The sequence below is a fragment of the Bactrocera oleae genome, chromosome 3 (assembly GCF_042242935.1).
Source record: "Bactrocera oleae isolate idBacOlea1 chromosome 3, idBacOlea1, whole genome shotgun sequence".
NCBI lineage: Eukaryota > Metazoa > Arthropoda > Insecta > Diptera > Tephritidae > Bactrocera > Bactrocera oleae.
Genome location: NC_091537.1, coordinates 35,735,898 through 35,762,882, shown reverse-complemented (window position 1 = coordinate 35,762,882; position 26,985 = coordinate 35,735,898). Strand labels below are relative to the sequence as shown.

Genomic DNA, 26,985 nt, shown 5'->3' with positions numbered 1-26,985 from the left:
TCCCGAATATTGCTGCGAGGCAAATAGATCGGAGCAACGCTTATCGCCAGAATATGGTCTTCGAAGTGGGAGAAAAATCCAACAAGAGGTTGGGCGACAAGGTCATCCAATTGCATATTGAAGAGAAGGTTGACGCTGATTTAGGAACAACCGTTCTTATTAAGGGAAGGGTGGTTCACAAGGACAACCTCAAATGAAAACTTCCGATACGGTTATTTTGATACAGTTATTACAGAGGCGGTTATGAAGGAAGGTTTTACGGGAGTTACAATAACCCAATTGCTTAGGATAGCTAGAGTTAAAGTTTTAGCGAATAAAGAAATAATAATTTTTGTAATCAGCTTCCCTAGACCTAAGTTATTATGTAAAAATATTACTATTTTTCCCGTATCTCATGCTGGCCGTATATTGCACTTGTTAGATAACATCATAGCTGACTGTGAAGGTAGCATCACCGCTGTTACTTCTTGCGTTGACACGCCAATGATAACGCTCTGTAGAGATGCCGTAAATGGAACCTGCGCACAAGGTCTCCACTCTGGCATCGTATCCCACTGTGCCACCAGGTCCACTGATTTAGCCCCCATCTCTGTCATAGACGACGGTATAGTGGTGGTAAATGATGGCCCTGAAGTGTTTGTGAACGGCACTTACCTTGTTACGCACCGCCTTTATCAATGGTACAAAATATGTCAACTTCAATGACTATTCGAAGAGACTTCCCCAACTGGCGACTTCAGCGCGACTCAACGTAACCTACCATCATGCCCTGCTAAGCTTACCATTCCTTCACAAGTTGAGTGAAAAGAACCTGCAACGCATCTCCGAACTACGCATACGAACAATTGCTACACCAGTCGCTACCGCGGTAATCTGTGCCATCATCTCCGCAACCACAATTGGATTAATCGTTTTACTGATGCGTGAAACTTCGGAGGCTGTGCGGCGAGTACTGGAAAGGTTGGGTATGGCCGAGGACGCCCATGTTTTGGAGAAGAGAGTAGTTAACAATAGTTAACTAAGTCAGTCTCTTGAACTGCCAAAGTTGCAACCTATGCAGTTTGGATTTCTGAATAACCGACAGCCGCAATTCAACACCTTTAAGTAGTCACCGACTGTGTGGCCGGCAGATGTAACGCAATGCCTTACACAAGATTAGGCGTCAGCAGAAACTTAGAAAAGCAGCGTCAATGGCAGTAGCGGCGATAGTTATAGTAGGTTATAAATAAGAGAAATGTAATTTTAATAAAACAGTTTTAGAACGGAACTCAACTTGTATTTATTTAAAATAACATAATTCCGTCGCTACCGAATAAAGGAACAGTAAAATCTAATAATAAAAATATAACTTGCACATGACTAGCTAAGCGCGCGTGGCCTGAGCGTTGCTTCCGTAGAATTTTTCGTTTGGCGACGGAAATACTGCATACGCATGGTCAGCAATTTTGTGAAAGTGCAAGTTAATAAACGCGTATTTAACTCCTCCCCCTTTAGTTTACCCTTGTTCTCAAGTGTCTGTTAAATATAATATAATATATGGACGTTGTTGAACTGAGGTGGACTTAATGTCATGACCTTCGGTATATGGGCGTTAAAGCCGGTGTTGGTAGTGATGCCGTTTGTATCGCAATCTACTGTTTGTTTCGTTGCCATGCGTGTAGCCCTAGGCAAATTAATAGGTCCAGGAAGAATAAGAGAACCAGTACAATCCTATTTATATCAGGTTTTGTCTTTAGATGCTTAAATTGGTTCGATGTTCACGGTGTCGTTTTCAAAATTAACCAAGTATCTTCCCTCTGCATGACTGCTAGTGTTTTTTCATGTGACTGATCCGTTATTTTTGTTCAACAAGATGAAGCCGTTACCAGTCTGTTCAATCTGTAGGATATGCTCAGCGTTGCTAAAAATGCAAAGTGATCGTTCTCATCTAACTAATTATATATATGTATACAATCTGAATTTCTTAAATTAACAATTGTGTACTTATTGCATATTGTTATTTCCATACTAGTTTTACAATCTTTTTGAATCTGGTTTACTTCTTCTTTAAACAAAAATATTTCGTTTTGTTCTAAATGGATAATTGAATTGTTTCTGACAATTGGTTTCAAAAGTATGTTTTGGTAATTAATTTTATCAAAGTTTGGTATCTTAGCAATTTAAAGGAGTGTCGTTGTTTTGTGTAAAATGCATATATCGGAAAATTCTAACATTTCCTCTATTGACAATGGGTTCAAATAGTTTTCTAATTTTATTTAACTCAACTTCATTTAACAGTAAAGAATTTATAATGTTATAAGTTACTGTGACAATTGTAATTTATTTTCTTGTGCAATACAATATTATGGAGTTGTAGAATTTGTTCATCTTGCTCTACTTCTGTTATGAAGAATTCAACATATAATGAAATAAACCTAGTCGTAATTCCACTGATGACGGTGAGGTTGAGATATTTCTGAAGTATTATTAATCCTGTAACTGTATAATTGAGCTATGTATTTACGTGCCTATGGAATGTCGGAAAAGAGATGCTGAATTTAATTTAAATTTAAAATCTGTAAATTGATCTTTCTGAATGAAGATTTGAATTTTAAAGGATGTAATAGCCGAACAGGAGGTTTTAATAAGTTGTTAGTTAGCAATTGCTAACACTTTCTTTGAGTTCGTTTCCACGCCTAGGTCGGAAATAATAAACCCAAGAAATTATAATTTGTCTCCAAAAATCTCACATTTGTCCAACTGGCATTTCATGTTGGCTTCCTGCAAAGTTCAAAAAATTGTGTCCAAGCTCTTGACATGGAATTCAGTATCCCTGCTGAATATGATGATGTCATCCATGTAGATATAACAATGCTCTCTTAAGATATCGTCAAGTGCACGTTGCAATATGGCTAAAGCAATTTTTAGACCAGTATAAATGGAAAAAACGGTTTTTTCTATGTCAGATGGTTTCAAGGGGATTTGGTGGAATCTACTTTTACGGTCTAGTACACAGAAAATCTTATTACAACCTAGCTGTCGAGAACCTGATTGATTTCAAGTATGGGATACCTACCTGCTATTGAATTTAGCTTTCTATAATCTATAACCATTCTGAATCTTGGCTTTCCAGATGCATCTGGTTTTTTCGGAACAATCCACACAGGTTACAAGTAATTGTATGGATATCGGGATGTCCGAATTATAAAGTCATCCAATAATTCTTGTATTTGTTTATTAGCTTCGTCCCTTAATGACATTGGGTATTGGTAAATTTTAGAGTGAACTGGTGAGTCATTTGTAGTTCTGATTTCCGCTAGCACATTTGCAGTATAGGTTGATTTCACATTAGGGTTTGCAAAGAGTTTTGGGTAGTTTTAAACTAATGTATCTGAGGACATCTTCTCTGCCTCTGTTAGATGACTGTTCTGGGGATGATACTATTGATAGCCTAACATTTTTTGTCTTTGATAGGAATTTTAAAAAAGTAAACTAAACTTTATAGGGTGTAGTAAGTACACTTCCACTTATTGTAACTGCTTGAATTCGAGACAAACTTTGGATGGATATAGTTCCTGTTTGAACCTGTATCTATTAGAATGTCGAGTGTTCGGCCGCTTCATTTTGTGTCATTTTTATTTCGGCTTGTATATTGCATATCCTTTGCCTTTCTATTTGTTCTAAAGGAATATGTGGTCGTTTGCCAGACTCGAATTATAGTCTATTCATATTATTTACCATTCTCGATCGGATACTTTGGTTCACTTCCATAGGTCTGGCTGGTTGTGGTTTCGGGGTCAAATGGAACAGTTTGCTAAATTTGTTGAGGTTGGGGATTTAGCCATGAGCTGGCAGACATTTGATGCTGGAAGCGTGCATAGTTTGATTGTATACGGTTGAGTTTATATGGTTGGCTATAACCATAGACACTTATATTATGATACGTATGATTTCAATTTGTAGTAGAAATCTGTGGTAGAAGTTTCCAAGGTAGGACTGGTGTTGGTTGCTGGAAAATGGGATTATTATGTAGGTTTACTGTACGTGGTGCTGGTGTAGATTTTTTTTTGGACATTCTGAAGTTCGGATTTCGGATTTTATTATTATTGGCGTACACTGTTCTGAAACTCTGATTTTATCTTTAGGTACAAGTGCAGTGCCGATGGGAGATCTGTAGGTTCTTTTATTCCTAACAGTCGAGAAAGATCTTCTGTTAACCCTCCGATAAATATGTCCAAAGCCTTATCCGTCTACGACTTTGCCATAACCATTTCCGCTTCCGTGTCTAAGTTCATAGAGCCAATCATATTTAGTAATAATTATAGGTACTAAAGTGATCATTTGATACTCTAGTGTGCTGATATCTCGCTTGTTAGCGAAATGGAGCATGAAGCACCTTGACATGACATCCCAGTTCCAAGGTACACTGTACGAATCTAACACCCTTCCTCTGCATATCCTGTAATCTTCAGCAGAATTGTATGAAGGATAGCGAAATATTTCGGAGTACACAAAGCGTTAAATAAACAGCTCTTTAAATTGTGTCCGGGTTATGCCTGCGAAACATATTTGGGATAACCATTGTGATGCGTTGCCGTGTGCTTAAGGATATCACAAGTGCGCCGCCTTCAAGGGTATTCTCAGCAAAAATCGGGTATACCGTTGTACACCATGGAGAGGCGTCCGCTCTAGCTCACTCTTAAACTTTGGTAAAGCAACGTGAATACGCCTTGCGTCTGCTACCGGCCTTGTCTCATGTCTATTAGATTCCGGCTCTGTGCTTCAAGGGCTGCGAGGATTTGGTCTGAATCTTGAACTCTAGGCTCAACCGATCCCACTTCCGATGTAGGAGATTTATTCATATACGGATTCATCATTCACATATAATTATTTTATTTATATTCATATCAACGCCGCTTTTTTAAATCACTCTGCAACCGCAGCGTCCGATTATGGCGCAGTTCTTCTATGGTATCAAAGTACAATATGGTTCCTGCCTTTCATCTCTCTCAGTTCGCGGAATACGATCAGGCCTCGAACAGTTTCTCTATTTCTGCTACTATGCTTATTTGCTGTTATTTGCGCTTTTGCAAGCCAAGGTACTGCAATATAAGCCGCTTATACGTCGCCTACTTCAAAGTGGCACTACTACACTTACCTACAAAATATTAGCACTCCGCATGTGCAGTGTACTACAAAGTATATTTACTAGCGTTTCGACATATACATACATATGTAAAAGAAATACACAAGTAAGCATGAGGTGTACTCTTAGTTTGTGAGCACCGTTTCAAGTGGGTTTGAAAAAATTTAATAAACAGTAATAAACAGAGTTATTCATTCAATATTTCACTTAGAAATAATACACAAGTTGGTCTTATACCATAGAGCAATATACTTGTATGCTATATATACATATGTCATTGTTTATATAAACCTGAATTTTTTCTCTAAAGTTAGGCTTATATACATATATAAATATATGTGTGAATGGTTTTATTCAAAAATAAATTATTAAGAATACAGACATTATCTGTAATTTTAACAAAAAATATTTGATCGGTATCTGTGTTAAGAAAATTCTTAAACAAATAAGAAATTTTAAAAATGCATTCAGCATACATAAAACACAACACAATTTTAAACAGTTCTCAATAAAGAACTCTCTAAACTCCAAGGCACAAGAAAAAAGTACAACATGTATAAAGATCAAATACTTGTACATCCATAGGTAAATCGCCCTACAAGAACCGTACAAGAAACTGCTGATGGGTTCACCAATACACTCACATTTATTATGTCAGTACTGACAGTCAAATGAACAGTAAAATGATTGTAAATGTTTACAATTTTCAAAAAGGAAATTCTGTATACGTCAAAAAGAGACAAAACAGATTTTCATAGGAGTTTCGAGAAGTTGTGAAATACCTGTATAGCTGTTATTCCGTTCGAGAAACCAAAAGTGTTACGTGTTCCTGTGCCATAACTATTTTTGTTTTTAAAAAAATTATGAAATAACGAAGGAGTTTTCAAATATAATATACGTAAGTTATTATTAAGTTTCAAATAAAATTATATTTTTAGTTAATTTTCACTTTTGTTTAGGCATTTTTAAATTCGAAAATATTCATGAACTGGAGAAACACGTACAGCAGAGCTTTTGAGAGTAGCAAGCATGGAATTAAGTGAAAATTTCTTTTCATAATTTATTATTTAACTATATTTTTGTTACACCCCTTTTTTATATTTATGAATATTATTATAACTAATTATAATTAAAAGTTTTAAATTTATTAAAGAAATACAAATTATATTATCTACTGCGCAAAAGAATTTTTTACTTGTGATAGATTTACAGTCATAACTGACATATTGGAGCTATGATAGCTCCATATGGAGATATGATATATAGTGAATCAATTCCGAGTACCCATATGTTAAAGAGAGATACAAACTCACACATATACGTCTGTTTATATCAGTTTTTGCACAAGGCTCTTAAGAAAATGATAGAAACTTTGTTTTGCGCGCTGATGAAATTTTACCCAAATTTATCAAATTTTTTCCATACTTTAATTTTCGATATCTAATTAAAAGTCGATGTGATGAAAGTGAATAAAAGAAATATAATTACTTTAATACTACTATTGTTTATTAGTATTAAAATCATTTTTAAATGAAAAAAGTTTCGCGTGGCAGCCCTTAGATTAACTCCATTCAGAATTCGCCTCGAGTAGAATACTTGTCGTTTATGCTTATAGGCTTTATCCGTGTAGAATATAACCAAGTAGAACTGAAGCGCAAACATGATATACGACGCAATAATGTACACATATGTATGTATATCAATACAAACGTCGTAATTGCGTTTGTTTAGAATTTCAAATGTCAAAATTTTACTTTCCATTTGGCACAGTAAAATATAAAATTTTTTACACCCAAATCAACAGAGAGAAAAATGTTACCATTAGGCAAACAACCTGGTATGGTGAACGTTTACATATATCTGATTCATGATAAATTTACTAAAATTTCTTAAAATTAAAGTGAATTGTGGAAGTAAAAGAAGTTCTCGAAAAAATCCCGCTTGGGAAAAATGTAAGAATATAAAAGTCCCAACGGTTATGCTAGAATTAGTAACCGACCAGCGCCCTTCCGTTCTAACCGTCCGTATCAAATGTTGCCATTGCTCAATTTGTATACATGTTTTTGCACACATCTAGCTTTTCAGTTATAATTTTTCATAATGTAAAAGATTAAAACTATAATTCAACTATTAATATTTATAAATAATAGTATTCTACTGTGATTTTGAGTTAATTGCTTAATATTTCTAATATATTCAAGTTCACTTTTTAATTACTACAAAATATCGCGACTAGCTACCCTGCAGTCAGCTGACTCTTTCATTTTCCCTCGTTTTTCTCTCATAGTCTTCCCCTGATTATGAAGATTACGTATTTTGTACAGCTAACATCAAAACAAGGCAAGGAAAATAAACCTGATAGAAGATAACGATAAGAAATTTCAAAGAACGACAAAAATAATTTTAAACTACGTCAACTAAATTTGTTTGCGAAATATTTGCATTTAAAACGTTAATCATAAAGTCATAATATAGATATAATAAATTATTATGAGTTGTATTGTTTCTTTGTGATAGTATTTTTTTTATATAATTTTTTTTTATTTATTGTGTTATATGATTTTTGAAATATTTTATTTATTTACCTACGTATTGATCTAAATACTGGATATGATATGAATACACGTATTTAGAGTTGTATATGCGTGATATAGGCCTACTCGGCGACCGAGCACCTATAAATAATATCAAAATGCAAAATGCTCAAAAGTTATTTTCCAAATACTCAATGCTCTCTCGAATCAAAGAGTTTCGTATCATGTCATCCTTGACGGACGGTAGAAGCGGTGGTGAGTATTTACATTTACAGGTCGCCAACAGACACGGTCTATGATGTTGCGTCGTTCACTAATTGAAACATTAAGATATTCCCACTAATGCTAATGTCAAAGAGGAGTGGTATATGAAATTGTGCTACCAAATGTGTGCTAACCAGTAGGAAAATTAAAATTCAGATAATTGGTTATATATGTTATTATTTATTTATAAAACATTTTTGTCTTTTTACATGTAACACCAGAGAACGTATATTTTAGAGAAGGTTCAATTGCGGACCAGCTTGTGAATTGTCAAAACCTAACAAGATATTAATAGTGGATTTCACCGCAGCTAGCTCGGATGGAGAAATTTAACAGTGGCGAGTGTACAGAGCTTAGCATTCAATGAAAATTATGCTCAGAGACTTGCTTTGATATAACAGCTGCATGTTAGCCTGTTGGCTCATATTTTTATACGCTTATATGCAAACATATTTATTGATATGAATTTCATTATGCGAATTTTTATGAATGCATGCAAAACTGAAAAGAAAAGGTAACAAAGTAAACTCTAGTGGCGCCATCTATATACCTTTAACGACTTTTATTGCGTTTTAAGGAGTTTTGAAGCGTTTGGTGTGCCGTATCCAATGTGTTCGGCCCGAATATCGCGAAGATGGAAGTTGGAGTTTGTTGCACAATAATGCGCCGTCTCATCGATCGACGCTTGTGGCCGATTATTTGACCAAAAATCACATTTTAACAATCAACCACTCCCCGTATTAATCTGATATGGCACCGTGCGACTTCTACCTTTTCGGAAAAATGCATTTGCCGATGAAAGAAAAGCGTTATGCAGACGTGGAGGCCATTCAAAAGGCTTGCACCGGCATACTGGCGGCCATACCGGGCAACGAGCTAAAACCCTCGTTCGACATGCTTTTGGACCGTGCAAGAAGCTGTATTAAAGCCGAAGGAGACTATTTTGAATAAACTTAATTGATTTTAAGCCGATAAAACCATTTGTTCTGTCTTTTTTTTAAAGTCCTGTTTACTTTGGAACACTATTTGTATATATGTATAAGAATATTTGCGACCGCTTGGTCTTTTTTTATGAGGTTATGTCAAGCAAGAGATGTATAAAATCAAACCCAGAAGTCTGACTGAACTGAAGCAGTCCATTAAATAGATAATTGAAGCAATCTCGATTTCAACCCTTTAGCCCGCAACTAATAATTTTCAAATTAGGTGTCGCATATGCGTGGCTGAACATGGAGGTCATTTCTTTTACAATAAGAAAAAATAAATGTAATGCATTGATTAACAACTAAGGAAGGGCTAAGTTCGGATGTAACCGAACATATTATACTCTCGTAAAGTTAAACGGTATACTCGTTTGATATTTCTTTATATATTTTAATAATTAGAAGTAGGAACTGTTGCCTTAGTTATTTATATTCACAGTGAAAATAATTGGAGCAATTTGTAAACTAAATTTACTCAAATTATGAGAAAACCTTCTTGTGTTTTTTGTATACGCTTATAATTGATTTTATATAGAATGCATTACAACTGTATTAAGAAGTATGAAAAGAAATCGTTTTTGGACAATGAATAACATTTTTTATTTATTATATCGATATTATTATACATGTTTAGCTTAAAAATAACAAATATTAAACATAAATTTTTATAGAGATCCTTGTACATATATCCAAATTATATTTCTTTTCTCCTTATACTATTTAATTTCTATCATATATTTATACAATAATATCATATATGTTGTATAATAACAGACTATACATATAATTTAAATTTTCTTAATTAGATTATTTACATATTTTTCTTAAAATTATCTTAAAAACTACTGTCAAAATTGCTATACCATTCTAATTCGATTATATTTGAAAAAAAAATGAAGTACTATTGCAGTCTGAAAACTTTAGTTCGAAATAGAGACACAAATACTGTCAAGATAGCTGTGTACTGTCTCAAAAGTAATTGCATTTACACGGGAAGGATCCATGTTTGAAAATGCCCAATCAATTTGTGTACCGGTAGGTGTAGTTGAATATTTTGCACCAAGCAGGGAACTAAAGCTTTTTTCTTGGAGCAGATTTCTTATTGCAGTCGCTGTAGACATTAAACAAATGTTAAAATCTCCAACAATTAGCACATTTTGATTGCCTAACTCAGAAGTAAGGACTTCCTGAAGTTTTACAATTAATTGTCTGACAGAGAAAGCAGAATTTCTATATTGAACCAGAATATTAATATTGAAACATTTAAACAAAACCGCTTCTAAAACTTTCCGGCCTGAATAAATTTTCTTTACAGCCTTTGATTCTATAGAGCAAGCAATACTATGCTTTGCATATATTATAATGGCCCGTTTATTTCTGTTGGTTGTTTCCGTGCTATCTATCCTCAGCTCGTTAATTGGAGTAAATCCTGGTATATCAAAACTTTCGGATAACTCCAAGTTTCTACAAAACATAAAATATCTGAAGATAGCATCAAACAGTCGCTTTTTATATCACTAATGGGAGCGTGAAGACTCTGAATATTATGGAATAAAATTTGATGTCCTGATGTTCGGGAAATCATAAAATTGAAACTTGTTGTCAAAGCTTTATTTGTGTTCAATTCCCTCAGTTCCCTAAATACTGAATCCGATTCAGAAAATTTGTTAGGGGGAATAAAATTTCCTATGATGAATAGACTTTCTGCAGAAGTAGCTGGACTACAAGCGACATATATTGAAGCTCTAGGCATTCTGGGTCGAGTATGAACTACAACTTTATTATATGTGGCACCCTGACTTTTATGAATAGTTATTCCCTTAGCCGGAACAACTGGAAACTGATTTCTTTCAATTGAAATTTGTTCATTTATTGTATATTGAAAAGATTTTAGAACTTTTTCAATTGGTGTCCAAGAACTTTCTAGAGAATGAGGCTTTTTTGATCGTGCTATCAAACCAACAGAAGGTTCCAAATTTAATCCACAGAATTGTTGGAAAAGAACAATGGAAATCAATTTGCATAAGTTGTCCAGCTGCCCCATTAACCAAGCAATCACACGTGTTTATGTTCACTGTAATCATATATTAGGCGGAAGTTTTTAGTGTCAATTCATAGGGCAGTCCCTGCGTTTCAGAAGTTTTGAAAAGTTTAACTCTTTCCAAAATATTATCATTTTCATTTATACCAATTCCTTTAACTGAGTCTTTTGCAGTTGAAAGGAAAGCTTCTGTTGGGATTCGACTGATCTTAAGGGCATTGAAATTATTTGTCTCTTCATAGGAACAAAATAAATGTATGGCATCATCGGGAACTTCTTCGAAATTAACTACTCGAGTTTCAATGAGTGATATGTCCTTATTTGTCATAGTACCAGATGCCATATGACTTAATGCAATTGCAAAGGCCTGATCCTCCCGTTGTCTCATTATCTCTTCTAATTCAAAGTATTTAAATAACTCCCACAAAGTGGAACCAACTAAAGTGCTGTATGCATCATTGGGATTAGGAGAGAATATCCACCTATCTCCAACAGGTGAGAGTTGCTTCAAATCACCAAACACTATAATCGGAATACCACCGAAGGGGCTGTCTCTTTTGAAAATTTGTTTTAATCTCGCATCAACAGAGCTAAACATACGAGCACCTACCATCGATATTTCATCAATTATGATTCATTTTAAATCGATAAGTCTGGAATACAATGAATTAACTGTGTCATTGCTAAGTGGCCTCAACTCTCTATTCAACTGATTAACAGGTAAAGAGAATATTGAATGAAGGGTCATTCCACCTATTCCGAATGCTGCTTTACCCGTAGGTGTCCAATGAAGAACTTTTAAGGAACTTGGATTGGATCCAGGTGTAGAATTGTAACGATGGCTAAGAGCTTAATATATTGCAGATATCAAACGACTCTTTCCTACACCTGCGCCGCCGCCAATGAACTCATAAAATGGGAGATTTGTTTTTAGGTGGTGCATCAAATGTGTCAAATAGGTTCTTTGCTTAGTATTTAGACTTTGAACTAAAGAAAATAATTCTTCAACTGGAATTAAGGGGGGTAGTTTAATAAGTCGAATATTGCAATCAGATTCAGTGCCATCTTCGCAATGCAAGTCCAGCAAATTTATATTTGGGTTTATTTCTGGAAGTGCCAACTCTCTTAACTCATTTTCCACGATAGGTAGTTCAGGAAAGGAGTACCTTCGTCCAAGTCTATTGCATTATAAAACTTTCTAGAACATTTTCAAGTTCTCTTTGCTCAAAAACATCATATTTTCTTTGATTTTCCTCAATTATAATACGATGTGTTATACAAGTCTGCTCATTATCGTTTTCAATGAGATCTAGCTGTTCATTCCGCCAAGGATAGTAAAGCATTACCATTTCGCGGAAATACTCAACTCTGGTAAAATCTGGGTTAAACCTTCTATACATAAAACCCCTACCGTCGTTAAGAGGCATGACAACCCCGCTTTCTGGTAAATTATCGTCTTCCCTCTCTTCTTCTTCATGATCACTATCTTGTGCTCTTCTACTAGATTTAAAATATTTATACCTAGATGCAAAATCAGCTAAACAAAGAGTTTCTAACTGATCGGATCTTTGAACATAACGGTCTAAAATACCGGCTACGAATATTTCAGTCGAACCTGAAGGAAGGTTCTGAAGTTCCGCTCTAGGTTTTACCATTCGAACACGTTCCTCAGGTCGAGAAGTATTTATAAATATTTCTGCATTACTTGCTTCCGAAAAATGGAGCCCAATGCAGCAATATACTGCTTCTTGTGAAGATATTTCTGTGCCTGATATAAATTTGTGACCTATAAGTTAACAATAGTTAACTAAGCTAGTCTTTTGAGCTGCCAAAACTGCAATCCATGCAGTTTGATCGCGCATGATTCAAATGAACTGTATGACAGGCAACTGCAATTCAATACAAGTTAACAGTAGTTGACTAAATCAGTTTCTTGAATTGCCAAAATTGCAACGTGTGCAGTCTGTATTTCTGTATGACCAGCAACTGCAATTCAATGCATTACAGTAGCCGTCAACCGTGTGACCGTCAGGTGTAACTCAATACCTCGCACAGGTATGGAACTCAGTAGGAACATTAGCAGCGTAAACGGCAGTAACTGTAGTTCATTTAAAAGCCTAGAAATTCCCCTCTTAGACTTGTTAATATAATTAATTATATATAAACAGCAAGCATATGCATCCAGTATATATTGGATATCCATATTTGCTCTATGGAGTTCCAAAATCAGAGGATTGTAAGCATTTATAAAACGATCCTGTAATTTTATTTTTAGAAAAATTTTGGGTTTTGTTAAACTTGATCTAAGAGCTAACAAATAGTCATCAAAAGACACATTTATTCGCCTATCTGAAAGGAAATGTTCAAAATCGTTTAAATTTGAAATGTCTTCTGTAGTCATATTTGAATTTAAAACGTTTTGAATTTTGAAAAAGTTTTGCTTGTGTCTTTCTGAATTTTTACTTGTTTTTGTAAGAGGTAACAGTATTTGCGTTCAAGGCATTGGTGGATATGGTATACCAAACCACCAAAGCTGTTGTAATCTTATTTTTCTAGTACCCAATTAATTTTCTAAGTGGCTGATCGAACCATCTGTAGAAATATAATTGTCAATAAAACTAATGACATCAGGGAATGGCTGAGGATCTTGAAGGTTGATCCTGGGAGCATTATTAAGCCAATACATGCCATGTACATGCGGGGAACCTCTCTGTAGAAGCTCCACTCTCCAATAGAAATTTCTAACAAAATGCTCTCCAAAATGCCATCATTATCTTTAAAAAGCTTAAGAATTTGTCGATAGCGGTAGTCAAAATATCTAGCGACAGTAACCACGTCTGACCGAATTAGGCGATATTTTGGGTTGTTAAACTGTTGGCTTCCTCTTCCGAAATATCTTTAGAATCAACAGTTTTAGAGAGGATGACCACATGCTCAACTCACTGAGATTCTGCAGCCGATAAAGTAATAAAGAAGGTTGGAAGCCCAAATTGGCGCAGCAGCTTCCCAGTGCTCAGGTGAGGATCTAACGCCTTTCAAAGTCTTGTAACCATCATCGTGTTGAATCAAGTTTTGAACAAAGTTTTCGTTTAATAGGTTTTGGGCCGTAACTCGGTTGCGACCTGAAAACTTTCTAAGGCAAATGGATGTACTATTCTTAATTTGTAGCAGTTCTAATTTTTTGTAATCATAGAACCACTTTGGAATAGTACACGCTCTTCTGTCAAAATTCAGAACGTATTATCTTGCTATACGTTTCAGAGCATGTACGCTTCTGCCCAACGTATATTGTTCCAAATGACAACCCTTCGGAATTATTATCTTGAATTAAGTCAATTGGTATTTATCCTTCACCTGGCGCTATAACTAAACGGTTCTATTCTAAGTTTTCTACAGGAATATTGTCCAAAAGAGTTTCTTGACCGCCTAGATTTAGCTCTGAAGGTAAACGACCTGTGGGAATATTATTAACTGTGGGATTATCATGAGAAGTTTGTGCCGCATGAAAAGATTGAACCAATCGGAAATGCTCTGCAGATGCAACAAACGGAACTTCTTCTTGGTTACTAATTTCTGAAATCTAGTTTTCATTAATATGTATATTGTGCTCACGATACAGAAGGGTATTCACTAAGAACTGCAAAGCTTCCATAATCTTTGCGGGGCGTATGCTATCGATCATGTAATCATGATTGTATTCCAAACGCCTTCTTAAGTGCATTTGTATAACATGAGCCTCACCAAAGAACCTTGGTAGAGATGTCACAATATTGTTAACAGAAATTGGTATATTAACAACAGCACCTTTGAGCAAACTCTGACCTTGATATCCTAACGGACAGATTGTCATAAAAAGCAATCTAGGCAGTATGAGACGTTCTTCAATTGGGGTTAAACCTTTCAAACAATCCGGTATTTAAGAAAAGTCTAGACCGTTAGCTAAACATATTTTTGGAACGTTCTTTTTAACAATCGCATTTTTGCAAACAGCACAAAAATTGTAATTTCCATCTTCTCAAGGCAATTTTTGCATTAAAAAGAAGGTGGATGCAGCATTCGGGTGACCTTGTGCAATAGTTTCGAAATTTAAATTGCGAACTTGGTGTGAAAACCATAAGCCGCCGCAAATACATGTTTCAGTAGGGCTCTTATTTATATTTTGGAAATAAATGTTTTTGAAATCTGTTGAATTGCCACTATTATCAGTTTCTATAACAATATTTTCTCTCGTTAATCGGATTCGTTGGGACTGCCTTTGTTTTTCAATTTGCCTATTGACTGGGTTATCTCTACGAAGGCGAACTTCACCATGTCCAAGATCTCTGATTCTAAATTTCTTCCCTCATACCCCTCCTACTAAGCTGTCGAAGTTGTGTGTCTCTATCACGCTCCTCTCTCCTTATTTCAGGATTTCTTCCTGCATGTTCCCTTTGCATTTGATCACGAATGCGCTCTAAATTCCTATACTCAGGATTTCTTGCGCGAAGTTCTCTATGATCCCTAGTGTTCCTACTTTGTTCATCATAACGTACCTCAGGAGTTTCTCGACGAGATCTATGATCTCGAGTATTTCCTATTTGCTCTTCAGAACGAATTTGGGGATCTTGCCGCCTTGTTCTATGTTGAACAGTATTTAAATTTTTTTTTAAAGACCGTACCTCATGATTTTCCCGCCTGGTTCTATGTTGATTTGTATTAATAATTTATTCGGACAGACGTATATCAGAGGCTAACCTACGATTAGCGTGACTTACAGTAATTTGTGACTGCTCACTATCTCTATATAAAGAGTTTGCACGAAGAACTCTCATACGTCTTCTATTCTGAAGACGACTTAGTAATACAGATTTTCTACTTAATCTAGGCATAATTAATTAATAATAAATGAATTAATGTATAAAATACTTATAGATAATACTTATAAAATTCAGTCAGTCCGGGTGTAAAAAATTGAATCCTATCTCCTTTCCTGTTCGGTGTTTAGATATTATGGTATACTGGTGCACATATGTATACGTGTTTGCTCGCCACTGTATATAGTAATACTATAAACACTATTACTAATACACTAAAATTAGTTTGATTACGTACTTTTGTATACCTATATATTACTTAGATATTCACTAACATAAAATACATAATAATTAGTTATATTTATATTTTAGAAATTAGTAGTTTATTTCATTGTATTGAAATTAAGTACTCGGAAAACCCCTCCGTAAATTGCTTTTGTCTAACAATTTTAAAACAGTACCTATTTTGACGGGTCTGCCCATGAAGGCTAAATTAACAATAACTTACATATAATTAAGTATGGTATACACATATGTAGAGCAGGTATGTAGATTTTCTTCTTTCTGTCTTAATATCTAAACCTTTCATAAGCTGCCAACGGCGCTAGGTAAAAATGGTATTTTCTTGTGTTTACAGTTCACCTCATGACCTTCATATTGAAATGTGTCGCATAACTGAAATAATAGACAGTAGCATGTAAACCGATGGTCGCAGTTTATCTATAACCACATTAAAAGGGTCTTTAGCCCTTTTGATACTACATTACTAATATTTATTTCATGAAATTTTTTCTAGAAAGATTTTTTTGCTCTATACAAAGTCCAGCACTCTAAGAAACTTTTTTAGCATTGTTGTCTGGTATATTTTATAATAAGTTCAACATGATGGCTGAGAAAATATACCTAACCACTGATTATCACCAAATATTAGAAGAAATATATAATATGTATATAGAAATCTATATCTATCACTTTAGGTGATGCAAACAACTCTTTGGTGAACAAAACTAGAATTCAACATTCATTATTCGATTATTATTTGGTATCTTATTAACTTATGTTGTTGATCATAGATTTATTTAGTGTCAATATTATTTTTTTCTCCAAAATTAACTTTAATAAAAATAAGCTATTTAACTCAAACATAATATATGTGATATAAACTGAACCATAGGGGTTAGATTTAATATGTGGGGTATATGAGGTTGCTGCTGTACCAGAGGAGCGGAAATCAGTATATTAAGATTATAAGGTTGAAACAAAGGTCTAGACCAATTTCATTCATATGCAGCGATATACCATGTTAAGAAAAGCTGTCCATATAAATTCAATAAATTATCAAATTAACGAAAAAAAGTATACCATAAGTAGTATATGTGAGCTGGAAAATTCGTGGACCGATTTCGTCAAAGGTAGGTTTAATTTTTTTACATAAAATATGTTGGAGATAAATTCAAAGGCCAGGAAATCCCTTCCAATCTTATATTAAAAAATGTTGAAAAAGTATTAAACATGCATTATTAAATGAAATAGTGATTTAATTCCAATTAAATTTGGTATCTTCTTGACTTATATAAAAGGCCATAAACTTAGTCTCAGTTTTATTGCTTGAAGTGAAATGTACATAAGTATAAATGTAATATTACTCTACGCTAAAAATTATATTAAAGTTCCAGGACTTTTTAAACGACGGGGCTTCTAATGGCGCCATCATGTCTGAAATTGTTATCCCTCAATTATGTATTCTTCAGTGTTGTCGTATAAAATTTATATAAGAGCTGACTTGTATAACAGCTGAGATATCGCGCTACATATGACATTACATTTTTAGTGTCGGTCGGAAAATGAACATCGAACAAAGAGCCAACATTAAGTTTTGTTTTAAACTTGGTAAAACTTTTACCAAAACTCATCAAATGATGAAACAAGTTTATGGCGATGATTGTCTATCCCGTAGCCGTATTCACGAGTGGTTTAAACGTTTTCAAGAGGGACGGGAGGACTTGGAAGACGACGAACATTCGGGCCGGCCAAAAGATGTTGTGAACGAAAAAAACACGGAAATTGTGCGTGAATTCATTAAAAAAGAGCCGAAATCATCGCTTATCGCTTAGTATCGATTCATCGTATTTTGACAGAAAATTTGGGCCTCAGAAAGGTTTGTGCTCGATTTGTCTCGCACACTTTGAAACAACACGAAAAAGACCTCAGAATTCAGCATTCAAGAGACATCATTAAAGAGGACAAAAAGGACCCAAACTTTTTGTTCGCCTGATATGGCACCCTGCGATTTTTATTTGTTCGGAAAAGTACATTTGGCCATGAAAGGGAACCGCTATGCTGACGTTGATGCCATCCTCAACGCAATACCGACAAATGACCTAAAAAAGTCATTCGATAACCTTCTTGAACGTGCAAAACGTTGTATTCAGGCGAAAGGAGACTATTTTGAAGGCGACCAATAAATTTCAAAAAAAAAAACACAAATAATATTCGTTTTTTAATAAAAGTCCTGAAACTTTTGAATTGCACCTTTTATAAGCTTATGTGGCAAACGTCTACCAGAGAATCGGAATTCATTATAATTGTATGAAGGTGTGAGGTTTAGACTTAGTATATACTAATTTCATTTTAATTCAGCGTCAAACCACATAATTTTTACGAAATCTTATCCATTTAATTTCGTTAAAATATCATATTGGGGATAGAGAAAGATATTAATTTTGATATTGCTCAGCTATACTCGAGAACATATTTTGAAGCAATTTTATATTAAAACAAAAAAAATATTAATACTCACTGACCGACATATTCAGCATAAAACTGTTTAGAATAACGAAAAGCATTAAAAGTAGTATATGGGTTGAGAGTAGTATTAGCCCGATTTTATCAATTTTTGCCAATACCACATACTACTAACATGCCACAGACTAATAAAATGCTCCCACTGTTTCATTAAGGCACCTCACATACCATCACTAATCATATGGCGTAGAGTCAGACGAATGTTCGAAAATCCTGATAAATTTTTTTTATTTATTTTATTGTATGAATTTCAATTAAATGTCCTACACATTGACCGATATTTTCGGTAAAAAGTCAACTATAGGCACTGGAGTCCACATATTCAGTACCTAAGGGCTTGAACAGTTTAAAGAATTTTTGGTGACAAGGTGACATACATTAAACGCATTATTCACGCAAAGTTTTACCCCGATATAATCATTGTTGCTTGATTTGCATACTGGAAAGTGAAAGAATCAAATAGGATTTAAAATGGTGTTATATGGGAAATAGGCGTGGTTGTAGTCCGATTTCGCCCATTTTCGCACTTTAACATAGAAATATGAAGAGAATGTTATGTACCGAATTTGGTTGAAATCAAGATATGGGGTTTCACCTAAAAGTGGTCGGTGCCACGCCCACTGACAAAAAACAGCCATCTCATACCATCCTAGAGATAAAATTTAATGTCTCTGATTTGTTTAGTGCTTGGTTTATTGCGCTTTTAGTATTTTTTAACAGTACTGTTATATGGGTAGTGGGGGTGTCACCCGATTTCACCCACTTTCTCACTGTAGGTAGAGGTACTAAAAACATTTGCTTCCAGTGAATTTTGTTATTATAGCTTTAGCAGTTTAGGAAATATGCACATTAAACTTATTAGTGGCGGGACCACGCCTACTTAAAAAAAAACTTAAACTGCAGATGCCCCTCCTTAATGTGATCCTGTGTACCAAATAACAGTCTTGTATCTTATTGTGTAGCTTAGTTATGGCAATTTATTTGTTTTTGATTAATGGTGTTTTGTGGGCGTGGCAGTGGTCTGATCACGCCGAGTATCTTAAAATTATATGCAAAAGCGTACATTTCTTAACATTGAAATTAGCATTGTTTTTCTCATTTAACATTCAAAATGCTAAAATTCTGGTGAAATCCGATTATAATTTGTTTGTGGTGAAATTCTCTTAAGTTAGCGAGTAACCCTCCGTCAAGCGGACCATTTTCGGCATACACCATGAACCTTTTCTATGGTATAATTTTTGAAAGCACGATTCAATTATTATGGGTTTGGTATATAAAGACAATATTTCCTCACGGCCTTACAAAGGTTGTATTTGTGAAGGAAAGAAAAAATGTATTTACTTTAAGTGATACTATAGTTAAATATACATTTCTGGCAGAGAACGTATATTATAGAGAAGGTTCAATTGCGGACCAGCGTGTGAATTGTCAAAACCTAACAAGATATTAATAGTGGATTTCACCGCAGCTAGCTCGGATGGAGAAATTTAACAGTGGCGAGTGTACAGAGCTTAGCATTCAATGAAAATTATGCTCAGAGACTTGCTTTGATATAACAGCTGCATGTTAGCCTGTTGGCTCATATTTTTATACGCTCATATACAAACATATTTATTGATATGAATTTCATTATGCGAATTTTTATGAATGCATGCAAAACTTAAAAGACTAATAAAATTATGGAATTTGTAAAATATTATATATAGTCAATTTGGGAATTTAATGATTTTATTTAGTTTTTACATAAAATAAATTCCTAATAAATATTTTGTGTTATAATTGATACTAACAGAGACTTAATTTATTACAACATATACATATGTACATATGTACATTTTTTATCATATTAATCTTAAGTAGTCATATATATATCTGCAAATGCTCATTTGAATGTACGCATTCAGAAATGCAAATCCTGACCTTATCACTTATCAATACACTTTGTGTGCGCGCATTGATTTAAATATACACACATACCTATATGTATGTATATTATATATGGCATTGCCGAACAAAAAATGCATTCATAAACCAACATACATACATATGTATATGCGGACACATGTAAACATGTCACCCGCAAAAACTACAAACATTGTTCTGCAAAAACAACAATGGTCACAAGTCAATTTGTAATGTGATAGTGACTTAGTGAAGTGGACGTGTTTTTTGCGCTCCTGGGTTACCTGTAGATAATCCCAGCTTGTCATTGTGAATTACATTAGTTTTTGTATTGGCCTTACCGGGCAACCGGACGATCTAAGTGGATTTAGCCTAAATACAAGTATATAGATAAGTACAAATTTGTTTTATATAAAAAATCATTGGCACTTACCTGCCCCTTTCTTAGAGAGAAATTTTTAATAAGTTAGTTATAGTTGCCATTTCACCTAATTTTTCGCTATTATTCACATAAAACGTGCACTTTATTCAATCTGCCGTTTTGTTTTGATTAAATGTTGTTCCCCACTTCGCTTTCTCCTTTTCGTTCTGCTTTTGCTTTTGGCATTGCCAACCATTCATAACATAAGTAAGGTTTAGCGCTAGGGTTGAACATACCCATTGACAGGTGTACCCAAACTATTCTCTAGCTGAGCTATGGCTTCTGAGAATATTATGGGGCGTACACCAGAGAATCCTTTTCGGAGGAATTCTAAAATTTTGAGAACACCACCTAATGACAGAAATGAGAAATCCACCGCTGCTGGATCAACATGTAATGGTGAATTTACTGACCAGGCAAATAAAGCTGAAGAAAAATCAGAAAATATTGAAATTTTTTGGTTATTTTAACAAACTGGGTAGTAAATTAAAAAAGTTGGAAAACATGATGGCTCGTCCAAGGCACGTTAACCAAGCTATGCGTGATCTACTCAGCAGCATTATGAGCCTGTATAACAGAGCCGAGAAACCGCAGAATCAACGGAAAAAACTTAGTTGAGAAAGCAACACAAGTATCTCCCATTTATAAAGAGATAAATACCCCAAAACGGCTGCGGGAGACATCGGGGACCTTACCCCCCACAAAAAAACCAAAAAAAAGCTGTTGAAAAAGTGCAGCCAACAACCAGTGAATCCACGATAAAAATAAAGGAAAACACTAGAGATCAACATAGCGCTGGCGAAAAATGGGTGGACGTTGTGAAAAAGAAGAAACCGATTCAGAAGAAAATAAGGCCGAAACCGGACGCCATCATCATAACCAAAAAAGAGGATGCGTCATATGCTGATATTATCCGGAAGATAAAAAGCGACAGCGGTCTTGAAGAGTTGGGTTCAAACGTGACCTACATAAGGAAAACCATGAAAGGAGACCTACTGATTGAATTAAAAAATCAGGCAGACAAGTAAGCCGAATCGTTCCATTTGCACGGCACTATACAAGGGGTGCGGGAACCAAAACCTGGAAAAAACAAGCGTCAAAAGCATGAAAAAAACTCGTAGAGGCACACAAATTGCTCTTGTATGCCTGCGTGCTCAGGATGCCAAGGCTGCACTAAAACTGGACAAAATTGGGATAGGGTAGTCGATCTGTCGCCTCCGGGAATATTCGCCTATTCCGCGTTGTTTTATCCCGAAATATCTGGAGATGATGACGTCATTAAAAAAATTAAGATATTTCAGCTAAGTTTCAATCACTGTGTTGCAGCACAAGACCTGCTCAAACAAACGATTATAGACAAAAATAAATAATATAAAAGTTATTAAGCGAACAATACTACCAGCGTTCGGAAAGCACCTGGATCACAGACAGTACTGGCAAGGCAGCAATATGGTCTTGTAAAGGGTAACCTTTTATGTCGCATTCCAGGCAAGCTCACAATGGTTTCACATGGGCAAAAATAAAAGGCATATATTTTGTATATAAAAAAAATTCGAACATTTACATACGTACATTCTTTGACAAATACAGTTAATCCCGGTTAAGTGCCAAAACCAAAGATGCAGATTTTTTTTGCTCTGTAGTACATAAGCGATTATGGTACTTAAGCTAGTCGTACCAAAAAAAAAATGTCTATGTATTTAAAAAAAAAAACTCTAGAGATGCAGAAAGACACGAGCAGATGAGAAGGATTGGAGGAGTGGTACTTAATCGGGGTTTACTGTATACATAAATCAGTGGAATATTGAATATTTGTAAATCGACATATATACTATGTTGTCATTTTTATTCTAAAATGTTTTAATACTCATATTTGAGGGGTTGTCACTTTTCCCTTTTAGAGGGACTATCAGAAATTTGTTCAATTTATGATTTTAAGCTTTTGCCATCGTCGCGAATAGCCAATTGTAGGCAAGCGCATGCTCGGGGAGATGAGGGGTGTCTGGTTTTATGAATGAAGCGAGGTTGCCTGTTGAAAGTACGCTTACGTTTATGAATGTAAATGTTGTTGTTGTGTAATTTACACACAATACATACATATATTGTCAATAGGCCATTGTTGTTTTTGTAAAACAATTTTTGTAGTTTTTGCAGGTGACATGTTTACATGTGTACGCATATACATACATATATATTATATATATATATAATATGTATGTTGGTTTGTGAATGCATTATTTGTTCGGCAATGTCATATATACATATATGCGTGTAGATATAAATCAATGCGCACTATGTGTGCACTTGTTATTGATAAGTGATAAGATCATGATTTGAATTTCTGAATGCGTACATTCAAATGAGCATGTCCAGATATACATATGACTATGTAAGATTAATATGATAAAAGATGTACATATGTATATGTTGTAATAAATTTAGTCTCTATTAGTAACAATTATAATACAAAATTTTTATTGTATGTAAAACCTAAAATAAAATAAAGTAAAAACTAAATAAAATCATTAAATTCCCAAATTGACTATATATAATATTTTGAAAATTCTATAATTTAATTAGTCTTTTAAGTTTTGCATGCATTGATAAAAATTCGCATAATGAAATTCATATCAAACCATATTAGCCAAAAGGCTAACATGCAGCTGTAATATCAAAGCAAGTCTCTGATCATAATTTTCATTGAATGCCCAGCTCTGTACACTCGCCACTGTTACAATTTTTCCTTCCAAGCTAGCTGCGGTGAAATCCACTATTAAAATCTGGTTAGGTTTTGACAATTTACACGCTGATCCTTAATTGAACCTTCTCTATAATATATGTTCTCTGTTTCTAGCTTATAGAGGTACAGAAGAGGTTTGTCTCACTTACAGAGGGTTATCAATGACATTCAATTTATTTAGTTTTAAACATGATAAAGAATAATTTATTAGAGTTATTAAAAAGTGATTATTAAAATGCATAAATACATAGAAGCAAGTAACAGGCAAATTTTATTTTTAAAAATCAGTCAACTTTTTTATGTCTCTAATTTTATACTATGTGTATGGTTTTTGAGTTTATATATTTTATGAAATATAGTCTTATCGCCAACCGCCGAATATTCAAAAAAAATGTGGAGCGTCTTCAAAGCCTTTAAAGCTTTTTGATTTTTTGGCATAGTTTCAATTTCTTTATCCGAACTCGGTTATTGATCAGCATCATCGTCACTTGCATTCCCAATAGTCCTCGTAAAATCTTCAAAAGTTGGCGTTTCCTCAGAATCAGTGTGTTTTTATCAGACTAAACTTTGGCCCATTCGTCATCACTAGGTCAAACTATAAGTTCACTTTTATCTATTAAATCTGAATAGAACTTTTTGAAAGCAATTTCAGACAGTTACATCACTTACTCTTCTTGCGAATTCATTGCTAAAAGCACATTGATCTCAGAGCTAGTACTTTCATTCAAACACTTAAGAGTATGATTAACAACCTCTCTACGAATCGTTTAAATATGTGTATGATACCTTGATCTAATCTAGATTTCCCAATAATCACAGAGGAAGTTTGTCCGCACCGCTCATATTGACACAATGTAAAACAGTAAGGCGATCCTTACTCTGCTTACCTCCGTGGCATTTTTCGCCTTTAAATATAAATTTTTTAACCGGAAGGCATTTATAAAACAGAGCTGTTTCATCAGCATTATAAATTTCCTCTGCATCATATCCTTCTAAAAAATTTGGTAGGTCTTCTGTCCATTGGTTACACACTTCTAGATTTACTGATTCACTTTCTCCAGCTACTTTTTTGAACGACATGTCGTTCTTTTTTAAAAACCTCCAACCAGCCAATACTGGCTGAACATTTTTCAATCACAAGTCTTGTGATTTTTTTTTAACAGAGGCTTATCTCCATTCCATCCACTCAAGAAGACATTTTTCAACATCGGGAAACTCAGAAAGCCGGATTCGCTTGATATTTCCGTGACCCTCGGAGCACTGGGACTTTATGGAGTCTTTAAACTTTATTATTTTATAACAGGTAGATTCCGGTAATCCAAATAAACTTTGTATGTCACACCTTAGTTTTCTCGACCCAAATGCATTTATAATTTTCAGTTTATCACTTAACGACAACGTTTTTCGTTTAGACATTATAAGTTGTTGTAAGAGCTGTAGTGTTCGTTGCGATTGATATTTATGAACTGCAGTGAGAATGACAAATAAGTTAATACAGTTAAATATTATTTATTTGAATTACAAAAAAAACTGATTCCTGAAAAGATTGAATGAGTCATAGATAGGAAAGTTGTCGCTTATAGAGGTAAATACAAAAGAGGCTCTCAGTTATAGAGGTCAGGTGGGAAAAACGACTGTCACTTATGGAGGTTTTTTTTTCTCAATCATAGAGGTTCGTTTCAAAGTTCGGGAGCTGAGAATTATTCTCACTTATAGAGTTTTCTCGCTTACCCAGTTCTCTCTAACTCAGGTTTGACCGAAATTGAAATTTTTGAAAATTACTTACAGAAAAGATAAGGGACTGGGTTAATTCATTACATACAATGAACAGTAAGACGTCATTTAGTATATGAAGGAAAAGAAGCTTGAAATCTATAAATAGAAAATAAATAAAAAAACATTTAAATATTAGAAAATTTAATTTTGCAGAAAAGTGGAAACTTACAAAATTTATTTAAAAGGACTATAATAATCGGATGACAACATAAAATATCCTTAAAAACTCGTTTAAATTTTCATATAAAGATATGCAATAATTATGTACATAGATACGAATAATAGGTATGTACATATGCATGTATATCAAATGTAGGCACTAAGGCTGTGTGCCAAACGGTAACATATTTATCTGTGTGGAGTTGTCCTATATAAATAAATTTTACATATTACAGTGCCAGATGAAAAGTAAAATTCTGACATTTGAATTTCAAAACAAACGAAATAGCGTCGTTTGAATTTTCGTCTTGTTAATTAAACTATTCGCAAAATGATTAAAATTAAAGCAAAATCTTTTCTTTGATATTAATTGAGAATTTTAAGCAAAATTTAGGCTAGGCTATTTGACTTTCGGCTGACCAGAAGACTTAGCCGAAACGGATATTGGCCGTCTCAACAAGTTTGTTATAGGCACAAAGCGCTTTGTCGAAATGTAAGGGTTTTTTGATCCAGCTTATAGGAGATACCACAACGGACCGGCGTTTAAGCTGTCCAAGTGGGATCATTCTTAGGATCGGCTTCCTAACCTAACCTAACTAGGCTATTTGCATTTGATATGCATGCATACTTATGTCTTCATATTAATGTTTAAATAAATACTTTTAAGAGATAAATTATATTCACTTAAAAATAAAATCTTTAAGTATAACCGCGTTAACAAAGTTTGTGCAAGTTTATCGTTTCTGAAAAGTAAATATTCAAACTGCCGAAATTTTAAAATTCTTTTCAATGAAACGCTTATTTTAGAGATTTATTTTTGATTTCAAGTTTATTAAAATTTTTCTTTTTCATACATTATGACATCTTACTGTAAAATATATAAAATAATAACAGTTGTTTTTTAAAACATTTTCATGTTCATTCAGATATTCTAAAGCGGACCATATTCTTCCATTGATACTCGCAGCTTATCCAACCTTTAGTCAATTAAAATGTTTTTTCGACTTTTGTACAAAAATTTATGTACATTTAGTTTTGCAAATCAACTTGAAAAATATTATTTTAACTTCTTACTTAAATAATAAAAATACAGAAGAAGACAAAAACTTTCCTTATTGAAAATAAAATATTACATAAATAAATGAATAATTACGAATAAATATAATATTTTATAAGTTACATGTTTGGTATGCAACGGTTCATTTAAATTCGTTTCTTGGTGAATGCATATCTGTAATCACATTTATAAGTTGTCAAAATTTTGACAACTGAGCTGGGTAAAATTCTAACATTCGGATTCACCACGAAAAATGTCGAAATTTTCCTTTCAGCTGACAGAATTATAATTTTTCTACCATTTGGCACACAGCCTAAGCACAAAGTTCACAATCAGTAATAAACTCTTATATAAATGCTATTTGCTAGTTTCATTAATATTGTTA

At 34.1% G+C, this 26,985-nt stretch overlaps 1 protein-coding gene and 1 long non-coding RNA gene across 3 annotated transcripts in view; both read left to right on the top strand.

Moving 5' to 3' along the window:
- Positions 1-26,985, top strand: part of LOC106622950 (acylphosphatase-2) — a 56,413-nt gene that overhangs the window by 8,200 nt on the left and 21,228 nt on the right. The gene's annotated exons all lie outside the window — the stretch shown is intronic.
- On the top strand, positions 6,578-8,903 carry LOC138856381 (uncharacterized). The gene is made up of 2 exons (XR_011395611.1): positions 6,578-8,437; positions 8,501-8,903. It is a non-coding gene; the product is annotated as an uncharacterized lncRNA (long non-coding RNA).